Genomic DNA, 13,442 nt, shown 5'->3' on the forward strand with positions numbered 1-13,442 from the left:
CAGGCTCGGGCTGGGGAAAGTCAGGGACAGACAGGAATTTCTGTGAAGGAGAGATTTCAGTTTCTGACGGTAGCTTTGAACCTTGTCCCAGATCCCAGGGCACCTGACCCAACCGATCCCGTCCGTCAGCAGCCACAACGCCAGCGCTGAGGTTCGCTCTTCCATCCACGCCGTCCCAGGCAGCACGGTGATGGACGGCGTCTGTCCGCTCTGCAGGTATTTGGGGTCTGAGAGCAGCCTGGGCACCCGAGGTCTGCCGCGGGGCACTGCGTGCTGTGCTGAGAAGGGAGCTGTGCGGGTACTGTGGGTGAGCTGATGCCTAACGAGCCGGCCTCTCGTTATCTCTGGGGCTGTCAGGGGCAGCGGTCACCCTTGCATGTGATGTTGTAAAGGACGTAGCGAGGCTGAGCAGGAGCGGTTCAGCTCTGTGCCATCCCAGGTGGCTGAGAGAAGCTTCTCGGGGCCCAAGCTCGAAGCACATGTTGCGGGCCGGCGTCTGGGTTTCTGTTTTCCCAAAGACTCTCATTCCGTCTCGTTACCTTGTGTCTGTACACCTCTTCATGTGTGAACTCTCAAATACCGAGGAGTTCTTCTCAAAGGTTTGACAGACCCGGGTTAAACTGATTTATGCCACTCTGATGCTTGCTTGGCTAAAATACCTAGAGAAGACCATCATACCTGCCCTGACAGACCGTGCACTAAACCTAAATCAAAAGAGACTGTTCCTTGCCTCTCCTTTTCCTATAACAAATCGCAAACCGTTTCCATTTGTCCGTAGCCAGCACGCTGTTCCCCTTAATGCGCTAAGCTTCCCAACATGATGTTTAGCACATGTTCTTTCGCACTGCCCCCCTCCGCTCAAAGGCAGCCTTATAGTTTGCAAATGGGATGAAACCACTGTGCGGGCCAGTGTCTTGGCTCCGCTCCCGCCGCACTGCGCGGATGCCAGAACCTTTTCTGTACCTTCCAAGTCATTATGTATGTTCAAAAGCCTGCCAGAAAGGCTAGGAGGATAAAAGCGACCAAAAAAATACAAAAAAATTATCCCTAATGCACGTAAAGGAGAAGCTCTGTCAGCGAGGCGCGTCCTCCCTGGGAGCGCTACCTGCAGGGCCCTCGCCCACGGCTGGCCTTCACGAGGTGGGTCTCCCCGTGCCTCGGCCTTCTGGGGAACAAAAGGCGTGCTGGCCCGGGGAGGAGACATCCATCCTCCCGTGGGTTTGTCTGGGATGGCTGCCACGATCAACAAACACGCATCACTTGTGAGAACCTCAGAGGGATCTGTTGGGGCAAGGTAGGAAATGCTGGGATGTGGGCTCGGTCCCTGCTCAGACACTGGGAGCCTTATCACGGCGATCAAAAAATGCTTCAGAAGAGTTAATGAATGCAAATACGAAGATCTGCGGTTGTCTGTGTAAACAGGGAACCACAGCCATGAGAAAGGATCAAAGGCGAGATGCTCACCGTAAGCCACCGGCGCTTGGGCGGGAGGAAAACTCGGTGCTGGCAGCAAGCGGTGGGGTGTTGTGGGGTGCTCAGGGCAGCCCCTGGGGGGATGGAAGCCGTGGACATGTCCCATCACCCTCGCATCTCCAGGCACCTCCTCTCGGCCGTTACTGAGATGGCAGAGGTGCCTGCCTCTGCCTCTGGGCATGAGGAGCCCAGCAGCAGGCAGGGGTGGGCTGTGAGTGCCTGGCAGCAAGGCTCAGCACGTCGCGGTGTGCAGGAGGCGAGGAGAGGGCGGTGAGACGGAAGAAAGGCGGCAGGCTGCAAGGAAGAGGACCGGTGGAGAGAGGAGATAATCAGCAGGCGAAGCGTCCACAATTCAGCCCTCCCAAGACTGCTTGCTGACGTTTTCCTGAGGCAGTCCTTGGCGTTACGTGGGGAAATTGCTTTCTAGCCTGGAAACCTTGCTGACCTCCGGCAGGTGGTCGCGGGGTGCTGCCCGTGGCTCCCTGCAGCATCCCGCAGCACCTGCAGCATCCCTCTGCTCCTGCAGCATCCCGCTGCCGGCCGCCGGGCCCAGCCACGCTTTGCCTGAGGTCTCGGGCTTATCCCAGTGACCTGCGGCTGTTTGCCACGTTCCCGCAGAAGACCTAGATTTTAATGCCAACTGAGCAGCTGTATAAATGCTTCGTGACATTTCGGAGACAGAATAGATCATGCTGTTCAAGCCTCTTCTTTCAGAAAGCATTCAAATAATACCTTTTCAATTTAAGGGAACTTTATTTGCTTTAAAGACTTTATGATAATTTCCAACAGAGGCCATCAGACAGCCAATCTGCTTCGCTCTTCCCTCTCCCAGGATATCCTGCAGGCCAGCGCTCCCTTTTTCTCTGCAGGATGTCCTCCATCATACCCACACTCCTCCGCATTCACAGCTTCCCAGGGTCTTCAAAATCCTTCCGATATCGAAGCAGCTATCCTAGCTGTTAACCTGCCCTTTATAAATGCATACAAGCCTCTCCAGCCTGTGCCTGTCCCACTGTCTCGGGGCCACACAAAAAAAGCTAAAAGCATCATCAAATTTGTTAATTGGTACCTACCGCAAAACTTGTGTGCTGAGATTATGCCGTCTTATTTAATGGGACTACTCCCTTGGCCTCAGAGTTTAAGGCAAAGACCGCAGAAAACTAATGAGCTCCACAAAAGGCCTACAAGTCAATAGAACGGGGCCCGGCTATGCTGACTGGAAGAATTAGCTTTAGAATGAAGTTTTCTGCAGGGAAAAAAAAAAAAAAAATAATGGTTTGAGGTCTAGAGATGGTCACGCGGCCCCAGCTCCCTGGGAGAGGCAGCTGAGGGGACACGTGCGTGACAAGGGACCCACCTCAAGCTGGTGGAGCCCACGTCCCGGCTCCTGCTGTGCCCCAGGACACTGAGAGGCTGATCCTTCTGTCCTCAGATCAGCTGCTGGTCCTGCTTTAGGAGTGCCCGGGCAGCACGCAGGTCACCTCCCCATGCTGGAGCCCTGTCCCGGTGCCTCCCAGGCCAGGCACGGAGATGGGAGGTTGTCCTTGTGCCTGGGGAGGCACCGGCACGCAGGGACAGTTTGCCCACCGGCATGTGCCCCCCACGGAGCCACGTCAGCCCTGCGCCTGTGCCAGGGCTGGCTTCTCTGCCTTCCCCCAGATATATTCAAATTCATTGCTAAGAAGCACAATTATGAAAATGTATTCTCCCCCCAAAGCTTTGAAGCATGGAAAAGTGGCTGTTAAATGCTGAAATATTTACTTTGCTTTTTCAGATTAGGAGCTGGCAGTGAGCGGCACTCAGCTTTATTAAAATGAGAGTGCTCTTACACATGGGCTCAGCTAAAAGGCAACCTGCCCTTTCTGCTCTGTCCCACACAATAACTTCTAATTAGTGAGAAATATCACTCAAATGCTAGCCTTTCTTTGTTTAAAAACAAACAATTTATCACAGCTGATAAGAATTTAAAAACAGATAAACAGCGGTTGCTCTTTGCATAGGACCTACAAATTAAGTGCACTCTGTGCAGTCATAAAGGAGGCACAAATTGATCTCAATTCCTTTTCAGAGCCGTGCAGACATTAAGACTAATGTTGCTGAAGCAAGAGGCTGAATGAGGAGGGCTTTCTTAAAACCAGCGTGGGTTTTGCCTCCCTTCTGGCAGACACTGGCTTGTTCTTTGCCCCGAATCCTCCCAGTTCATTTTTTAAACCTCTTGAGCAACTTATCTTTCAGTATCTCTCTTTGGAGACCCTCATACATCATGGCTAATTTTAGGTTGCCACCCAGAGAGGATTTTGCAGCTCAAGCCTGGTGTTACGGTCTGGTGAATGGCATGAAGAGAATGGCCAAGTCTTGGGTGGCATTTATCATGTATGTGAGGAGAATTTGCTAAAGAAAATAACGCGGCAGAATTGGGATGGAGGAAGCTGAGGCGAGGCCCACAAGACAAATGTACAACATCCTACGAGGTGGAGGGAAGCCCAAGCACTTCTTCGTCAGCCCAGCCTGGGAAGCGTGGTGGTGGTAAGGGGCTGAATTCTTCTGGTAAGGCCTGGACCGTGATGGTGCTGGGATGGAGGGGACAGCGAGGGACACGCGGGGGCGGCAGGACGACGGACCCCAGCACCTCAGATCGCAGGCACGGCGCCGAGCCTGGGGCAGGCCCCGGCCGCAGAGTGTCTCCAGTGATTCCCAAGCGTGTCTCCAACGACTCCCAAGAGGGGTGGGTCGATAAGGTTTTGCATTGCCTTGCCAGCACTGCCTCACCGAAAACAGGCCTTTCCGCAGGAAGAAGTTACCTCCAGTTAGTTTCCTTTGGAAGAAAGAAACATTTTGGTAACCTGGCTGGAGCGGAGCACGTTGATGTTTTTAATCCCTTGATGGCTCTTAACTTCAAAATACTTCTCAAGCCGAGTTCAGAGGGAGATGGGAAGCACACTGCTTGGCTCCCTGACTGCCGGCACGTCAGCAGGGCCACCCGGCGCGGCCTGCGGGGCCCTGCAGCTGCGACAGAGGATTTGTGGCTGCAGAGGAGGCTCTTCGGCTTTGTGTTAAGGACCGCGACGTTCTGCTCGGTTTTCAGTCGCTGTCCTGCCACGTGGCATTAATCGCATCGCTTGTGCCCTGGGTGCCCTGCAGCCTCACCTCCGCGCCCACGGCAGGCACCGCGGGCCAGGCTCCTGCAGAGTAGGCTGCTCTGATGGAGGATCCGCATCACGTCCTCCCCAGGGAACTGAAACAAGGGGATTTTTGCCACCTTCTGTCACTCCGGAGTGTGTGTGGGCAGAGATCTCCTTTTCTTGGGTGAGCTGTGCCCGAGAGCCCCTGGAGCAGCCGGTGACAGCCCTGGCACGATGGGGAGCACGAGGAGTGGGCATGGAGGGGGACCGAGACCAGACGAGATAAACCAACCTGGAGAAAAAAAAGGAAAAAAAAAAAAGCTGAGAGACAGACAGCCTACAGAAAATGAGAGTTACCAGGAGATTTTTAAATACAAAGCCGGAGCCAGCCCAGAAGGAATGTACACAGAATGCATGAAAATCTCTTCTCCTTCTCTGACAAAGAGCATTTTCCACAACCTCAGCTCCAGAGCTCCGTGCCTGCGCTCTCTCTCTTGCGGCCGGGGGGAAGGGAGGCGGAGGGCAGGCTGCAGGCATGCCAGCTATTGATGTCTTTTCCAAAGGCGCCACAAGCTTTCTTTGCCGCTTAAAACCCCAAATCAGATTTCATAGGTTCTCCCCTCGCCTCCTCAGTCAGACAGAGAACAAAGGCAGACCCCCCGGGAGGGGCAGACCCACGGCCCCCCCAGGCTGGCACCTCCCCGTCCTCCCTCCTGTGGGGGCTTTTTGGGGTATGCCCGCAGCCAGGCTTGGCCCCGGAGGCAGCTGGGGTCGTCCCTTCCCGCTGCCCACTGCCCTTTCCTCTGCAGTCACCACGTGTGTGTGTCCCCAAGGCGAACGTTTGCAAAGCCGCAGCAGGTCAAAGGCTCTAGAGCAGCCGGCTGTGCCCTGAGCTACCCACGTATTTGGGCTGGTCAATAACCCCATCCTTCCTCCGAGCTGCCACGAGACAGGCAGGTTCCTGAGCTCCCGCACAGCTGGTGGAGCGGCCCCGCTGCCTCCTGGCAGCAGCAGGAGCTGCGGTCCCTGCGTGAGCAGCCTGGCACACCTCCCCGACAGCCCCGGCCGGCACACGTCCAGCCTGGGATATCTCGGCCGTGTCCTCCAGCTGGGCTATTTTTGCTTCAAAGTTTGAGGTTAAGTAGATAAAGACAACCTGGAGGTTTTGGGGTCTGAAAGCTGAGAGATTTGTTGTGCTGGGAGAAGTCTGGTAATATGATTTTGGAGTGCTGCAGCTCAGCCAGCTCAGTCTGGGCACTGAAAATGTGTTTCAGTTATTCTCAGTGTGAGCAAGTGCCAATGAGTAAATTTTAGGGAAATGAGATTGTTAATTACAGACCACTGTTGCGAAACTTTGAGCCTGGCACACTCCAGCAGGTGTCAATGGAGCGTGTAGTTTCAGGGGCTAGTTCCCTACCTGCTGCCCCGTACTTACAGCCAGCTGGGTTTCTTCTCCCTGCCACCTGCGCTCGCTGCGGGGTCTCTACAGCCACCCCTGTTCCTGCACCTAACGTGGTGCCTTTGCTCCCCACCTCGCCACTGTGCAGGAAAACCTAAGGCTGGTCATAACTCTATATTTGTTTTATTCTAAGCAACGCCATTGGCTTGATAACAGTCCTAATCCACGTCGTTGGTGCTTAACTTCCAGCACCTACCTCCCTAAAATTCCCTTACAGCTACCCACAGGCACGGACCCCGTGCCATCTTTCCATTATCTGACCATACTGAAGGCTTAAAAGCTGCGGCCCTGCAATATTTCAGGAAAAATATCATGTTTAGCAGCACGATGATAAGGCTTCCAGGTTTCAATGGCAGAAGACATGCATGATTTCTTTGCCTAAAGAATAAACCTTATGAAAATGCAGTATTTCCTTCAGAAACAAGAGCTTCCTCCTAGCCAGAAGGCGGATGGAGAAGGACACGTGCCCCAGATTAGCTACAAATGATCAGACCTGCCAAAAGGCAGAACGGTAGCTGTCCTTCTGCAAAGAGGGTTTTGTGTAATCCCGTCGTATTTACTGGAGCTCTGGAGATTGTCCCACTGGAAGCAGATAGCCAGGCAGTGCGGAGGTGGCATTATGCATCTCTGTTTGCCAGAATGCCATTGTTATAAAAGGAAAATCCTAATTAGTAGAAGTCATGAATTTCTAAAAGTCAGCCTATTGGCACGGGCTTGGAGGGGGAGCAGTGCTAATTATTGATTGTTTTGATTTACCGCTCCCTCCCTGCGCTTGCATCAAAGATGCTTGCCGGGAGGAGCTGCCCGGATGGAAGGGGGGAGCAGGGCCTTTTCTTCCCAGCACATCCATCGACTTCACCCGCTGCGTGGCGTGGCGCTGCCCAGCCCTCACCCCAGCTGCATTGCACTGCAGGATGCTTGCACAGAAAGCAGCCCGGCTGCGGGCAGCCCCGGCGTGGTGCTGGGGCACCCCGGTGGAAAGATGAGAGCTTGTCTCCTCGTTCCTTGCGGCAAAGAGGTTCTCTCGGAGTGCGTTCGAGCTTTTCGTTTTCTAAACACCGAGCAAGAAAGATGGGAGGACCCAAGTCCTCTGTTTAGCAGGGCTGAGCTGTGCGTGCAGGTGGGAGGGCGATGCTGCGGCGTTCGGGCCACTGGACGTGCTGGTGGACCTGCACTGCGCCCGTCAGGACAAAACCTGTTGCCGGAGAGGCAGAGTTACATCTGCGGGCTGTGATGGATGTAAAGCGTTTAAGTCAGAACACAGCAGCCGCAGAATAGCAAGCCAGCCGAGCACTCTTCAATCCACTTTATTGATTTATTCCCTTCACTCCCATCCCTAATGCTCCTCTCAGCTCTACGTGGCTCAATGCAGCGCAAATTAACAGAGCCCACAAAAGCCCTTTGAAGCCATTCCCCTGATTAACAGGTCTGTAGTGCTGAAAGATATCTTCATTTTAATAACCTGGCACTAAATGGATTACAGCCATGAAACCGAATTCATGTCGTTCCCCAAAGGGAGAAATGGCACATATTTTTATATGCTGCAGGAATTGCCCAAGATCAGGACAAATGATTCAAATAAGGATCAAAAAGGGGAAGGAGGAAGGTTAGGAGAGGAAGGACAAGGCGCTGCAGGGACTCGCTGGGGGCTCTGTGACGGCTGGGTGCTGCGGGTGCCGGTCAGCGTGCCAGGCAGGGCTGGCACCCTTCGGGGGCGTCCCGCCGCTGGGCTGGCGTTGCTCCCGAGCTGCGGGGGTGCCCCGAGCGGGGGCCGATGTGTTCGCGTCTCTGTGTTAGGGGCCGGCTTGTCAGCACAGAAGCTCTGGACGTTATCCAGAGACCTCAGCTGGGCTCGGACCCGTAGCTGGCCTGCCGAGCACCCTTGGGTGTAACAGCTTGTTGGGCCTCGCCGAGCCTTCCCCAGCTCTCCAGGAGCGTGCCCAGGCTGCCGGCTGCCTTGGAGGAGCTTTGAGGACGGTGAGCATCTCTTCCTGCCCAGCTGGCCGGGGCAGCTGAGCTGGGCGGCTGCGGTCCTGCTGTCCTCACCTGCAGCCACCCCAGATCACCTAAGGCCAGGGCAAGGGGAGCGAAAGCTCCGGAGCCAGCTAGGTAAAGACAGACAGATTATAAGGTGTTTATGCTTTTGCAAAATTAAAGTCTTGAAGGCGAGACAGGTTTACATTGGCAAAGAATTAATGGTTTGATGTAGCACAAGGGGACAGCAAGAGCAGAGAGAGGGGCCATCTATCAGCGTGCACTGATGGCATAAAGGAAAGAGATGCAGGCATAAATCAGGTCCTGCGCAGGAAATAAGCAGGCTGGATGACAGGCAGTAGCTGGTGATCTGTTATTCCCACAGTGCGCCAGAAGATGCAGAAAATGTGGTTGGGTGTTGTGAGACCTCATTTCACTAAGCACACGGTGCTGTCTCAGGCTGGGTGAAGCCTTCCCTGCACTCAGAAGCGCCCGGTCCCTGGGACAGGGGCAGCAGAGCAGGGCTGTGTGTCCCCACGGGCCTACAAGGATGCCGTACCTGTGCCCAGGCCCTAACCCCGACCCTAACCCCGTGCCCGGGTGCCACCTCCACATCTGTGAAAGGAACAAGCCCAGCCCGGCACAACCCCAGGCAGAGGATGCTTCTCCTGCCCCGAAGGGTGGCTGAAATGGGCTGGGGGAGCTCAGGCTGCCCTGAAGGGACCTTTCTGCACAGGACTGTCATGGCCAGGCCCTGCCCTGCCCACGCTGGCACCAACACGCTGCTCCTCCTGCCGTCTTCCCATCCCTTCTGGGAACGGGGGCACTCCCGAGGGACACGGACCTGCTGCCGGGCTGGGGTCTGGTGCTGGCGACGAGCCCCATCTCCCCCTTGCAAGTCCCCGCTTCTAAGACTTTGGGCCCAGTTTGTCTGGTTATTCTCCAGGCCGCCCGGAGCAGCCCCTTGTGCTGCTCCGCACTTCAAAGGGAAATGAAACCGTACACATTTAATTGAAGCCAATTTCCTCCCTGTTGTCGGGTTAGCGAGGGGGGATTAATGGGGGCCAAGGCTCAGTCCTCCGGAGACACCCAAACATTTCAACGCGCAGGACGACACTGGGAGGGTGGAAAGCACACGATGGGGAGCTGGAGGTGGCCGGGGCTGATCAGGAGCAGCTGAGCCACATAAATCTCTCAAGCTATCAGGAGCTGCTACCTCCCACCCCCAAACCTTATTCAAGCTATTCTTTTTGAAGGAAACCTCAAGCAGTTACGCTCTCTTTCATCAGATGCCCTGCTGTCAGTTTAGGTCCTGCTTAGCGATATCATGGGGAAGCGAAGGATGGAGGCTTCAGCAGGCCTGTGCGGGGCTGGGGCGGGCATGGTGCAGTTCACAGCGAGTCCTGCTCCCCCCCTGCTCACGGCGTCGGACACTTCCCTCTCGTCTCAGCTCCATCGGACACCGTCCCACCCTTACCCTGCCCCGGTGCTTGTCTGTGCCATTCCCCGGAGGACGCAGGACGCTGTATCAGGGACAGATGAGCGATGCTGTGACACGGGGACAGCTCGAGCCCTCTGCCCCTTGGCCGTGCCCTGGCCGCTGCTGCTCCCGGCGCCTGCCCCGGCGCAGAGGGAGCGCCGCAGCTGGGCGCTGCTCTACCCCGCGATAAAGCAGAGCCAGTGACAAATTACATGCTGGCTGGGAAAACTGTGAGATCAGTGTTTGTTTGGACAGTTTAAGGGTTGCTTTGAGGCCCCACGAGAGCCAGCTGCTATCAACAAGCAGCCAGCACAGCCACCGCAGGGACTTCTCGTCCCAGAGGCCCAGCGTGCGGGGTCCTGCAGCCTCCCTCCTGACCGGGGGCTTTTCTGGGGGATTTTCCCACCCGCCCTGCTGCCTGGGGCTCTGCTGGTGGCAGCCACCGGGCAGCAGGGACCGCGGCCCCCGGTGCTCCCCTGCTCCTTGATGCTGGGGCGGTCCCATGCTAGGAGCTGGCTCAGAGCCCGCGGTGCCCCCACGTGCACCCACCAGAGGCACGTGCAAGCATCAGGATGACTTCTGGCCGGGAAACCTGGCATCCCAAATGAAATGCAGCTGCTTCTTTTGGGGGACAATGGCCTTGGTGAACAAATGGCTGCTGGAGGTGTCGGAGCAGCAGGATGGTGGCGTGGAGCGGGGCGGCTGGGGAGGAGGCTGCTGCAGCAGGCGGAAGGCGGAAGGCATCCTGCCTCAGCAACCCTCACCTCTGCTGCCTCCCCCGGGCTGAGGATGCCGCTGGAGTGGGGACGGATCCATCTCCTACCGACATGGAGAAAAATGTCATCCAGCACCCACCCGCCTTGCTGGCTGCAGACAGGACCCACCGCACACGGGGTGGTTACATCTCCACCGTGCCATCAGCGTGTCCCCAGGTCCCCTGGGGTACCGTGGCGTGTTTTTCCAAGGAGGGCTTGGGAATGTCAGCACCAGGAGCTGCTGGGAGCCCTGGGCTCCATCTGTCTGCAGCCTGGGGGATGCCCGGGATGGGACGGGGTGACCAGAGCGCCTCGGCCCTCCTGCACTGCGCAGGGTCCCACCTGGGGCTGGATGGGGATTTCTCTCTGTCACGGTACTGCAGACCAGGGCTGTGAGCACTCCGCTCCCATGCGCAGCCCCAGACTGCCACCCCCTTGTCCCCACTCATGGGGCCAGCTCCTGCCCCCCGCACTGCTCCTGTTCCCAGGCCCTGTCCCAGCGGAGGAGGACAAACCAGCCCAAGCTGTGGCAGGCAGTGGCGTGGGATGCAGAGCTCAGCCCCTTTCGTTGGGCACTACCTCAGCTCTTATTTTTGCTGCACAGGCTGAGCCTAAACCCATCCCCTGCTGCGCGACTCCAGCCCACAACCATTAACCCTCCAGCTATAAAACATGACTTGGTGTTTAACAACCACACGGCGAACCACAGAGATACTAAAAACTGCACTGCAATTCCCAAGCCAAGGGCTGCAACTGGTATTAATTAGTTCCTGCTCAGACAACTTTGGTTGGTGCCACCAGGTGGTTACAGCGCGCATCTCCGCGCCGGCACCACGAGCTGGCTGTCCCCTGAGGCCACCCGGCCCCGCAGCGGGCAGGGCGTGGGTGCTGCGTGGGGATGTGGGCATCCAGGGTGGTGGGGACGGGGGCCCTGCCTTGCTGCGTGGCGTGGGAACGGTTTGAAGGACGGAGGTGTCTCACCCTGCCACCAGACGTGGCTGCTGGTGTGGGGTGGATGAGGGGCGCGTGGAGAAAAAGGGCATGGCACGAGCACTGCTGAGGCTGACTGCTCGCTGCTCATTGGCATGACAGCGTGCCAAGCGTGGCTGTCCCCAAACAGGCATCCCCAGGTGGCACTGAGGGGACACCAGGAGGACCTGGGACATCGCAGGTTCTCTCCTCGGAAACCCCGCACCCGGTCCCCAGGCAGGCAGGGAGGAGGAGGCTGGAAGAGGGGAAGGGCAGAAATGAGCTCAGCGATAAACACTCCGTGATAAAGCGCCTTGCTGGGCTTTTCAGCAGCCCTTATTGCCCACGGGAGAGTTGAGGCGCACAGAGCGCTTTTCATACGGTGCGTCCTGCCCAGCCTCCTGCCCGCCCGGCCCCGCCGCTGCCCCTCCGTCTCTCAGCAGCCCGGTGGCCCTGGCTTTATTTTTTCAGGGTGGAAGAAAGCGAGAAACCTTTGATGGTAGGAAGCGGTGGAGAATATTTTCTCCTCCTGAAATAAAAGATAAAGTTCTCCAAGCATCTCCCCTCCTGCAGCCCCCCCTCCCCGGCCTCCCCCCGTCCTCAGCAAGGTGAAGGCTCTGGCAGAGCCGGCTGTCATCTTTTCAACACCTCGTTCTCCGCTCGCCGGGTGCGCGGGGAGTGCCTCTTCCTGTTTACACACCTCCGCTCTCAGGCAGGAGGCGAAACAAAAACAGCTTTCATTCCATGGGGGCCGCGGGGAGCCAGGGCAGCCCGGCCGCGAGCCGGGCTGTGCTGTCCCTGCACCCTGACCCCGCTGTCCCTGCACCCTGACCCCGCTGTCCCTGCACCCAGCGCCCTGAGGGGCCGAGCTGCTCCTGCAGGGGCCCCGGGGTGCTCCAGGTCCTGCTCCCTGCTCTGCTCCGGTGCCTGCCCGTCCCTGTTAGCACCCAGCGCTGCGGGTTGTAATGCTGTGTTTTACCAGCAATGCATGTGAGCTCATTTTGAGGAGCGCAGGGTGCTGAGAGCCTGACCGCTGCAGTTTGTGAAGGGCTGGGTGGGCCCAGCCCTGCCTGCGCACCCCAGGGACGGGGCGAGCAGCACAGCTGCAGCATATCAGAGCTGCCGAGCTTTTAATTGGGAAGAGAAACTCCCCCAGCCTTCTCCTCTAAGAGGGGCTGGTCTTTGCCCAAGGGTTTCACCTCGGGGCTGCACTGCCGGGAGTTTCACAACCGCTCGGTGTTTGGGAAGGTGCCGGGGCGCAGCCTCCCCGGCACGTCCGCGTGTGTGCTGACACTGCGCACACCAGAGCTGCTGTCCTCGGCCGGCCCTGTGCCCAGGGACACATCCTTCTCCAGGTCTGCGCTGTCTTCCAAACCCACTGTACAAAACCCAGGACCCTGTGAAGTGCTTCACTGGGGTGCTCAGGGGTAGAGCAGAGTGTCTGGAGAGCGACGGCCCTGGCTGCGCCTTGCGCACCTGGCTGCGGGCAGCACGGGGCAGCAGGGCCGGCGGGCACCTTGCTGCCTGCCGAGGTGCGAGCGGGACGGAGCAGAGCTGAGGAGCTGCCTCCAAAGCACTGCCGGGGCCAGCTCCGGTGGGAAGGAGCTCGTGGCAGGCACGTGGTGGGCATCGCTCCTGCGCCCTGCTCCCTGGGGCACGGCGAGGGGAGCGGGCTGAGCTGGTTACGGCTGCCAGCGAGGCGCCTTTATTCATATATCATCAAAGTCACATCTCCTCTGATGTGACAGAAAACATGCGTGTGAGGGAAAGAAGTAAAGTTGGCTGAGGGGGTGGGATTCTTGTGCTACTTGGGGGACCGTGTCCTACTTTCTGGTGCTTCTTCTCCTGCTGGCAATGCTCCAAGGGCACAGCCCCCGGGGACGCCCAGCCCTTGACCTTCTCAGGGAGGCAGAGCTCGCTCAGACGCAGCCTCCCCGGCGGATCCCGGGCTGGCATCTGAATTAAGGATGTTGATTGCGCTCCGATTCTAATTTACTCAACTCGCTACTAGGAAGTCATCAGAAAAGATGTTTTAAAATCATTCAGGGAAAACTCAGAGCATAAAATTTTAATTGCCACCTTGCGAAATGAGGTTCTCCCGGGCTGGCTGAGCCTGGCTGTCCGACCGGGGGTGGTGGTGTGGGGACAAGGTCGGCGTCACAGCGCGGGCGGCAGGGGGACGCGGGCGGCAGGGGGACGCGGGCGGCAGG

General features: G+C 57.5%; 1 long non-coding RNA gene across 1 annotated transcript in view; it reads left to right on the forward strand.

The window, feature by feature from the left end:
• Nucleotides 1-517: 517 nt before the first annotated feature.
• LOC118166770 overlaps nucleotides 518-13,442 on the forward strand; it is a 42,631-nt gene continuing 29,706 nt past the window's right edge. The window contains exon 1 of the long non-coding RNA XR_004750724.1: nucleotides 518-1,294. This is a non-coding gene — a long non-coding RNA (uncharacterized LOC118166770). The remainder of the gene's footprint in view (nucleotides 1,295-13,442) is intronic.

Source organism: Oxyura jamaicensis, chromosome 4 (assembly GCF_011077185.1).
Source record: "Oxyura jamaicensis isolate SHBP4307 breed ruddy duck chromosome 4, BPBGC_Ojam_1.0, whole genome shotgun sequence".
Classification (NCBI taxonomy): Eukaryota; Metazoa; Chordata; class Aves; order Anseriformes; family Anatidae; genus Oxyura; species Oxyura jamaicensis.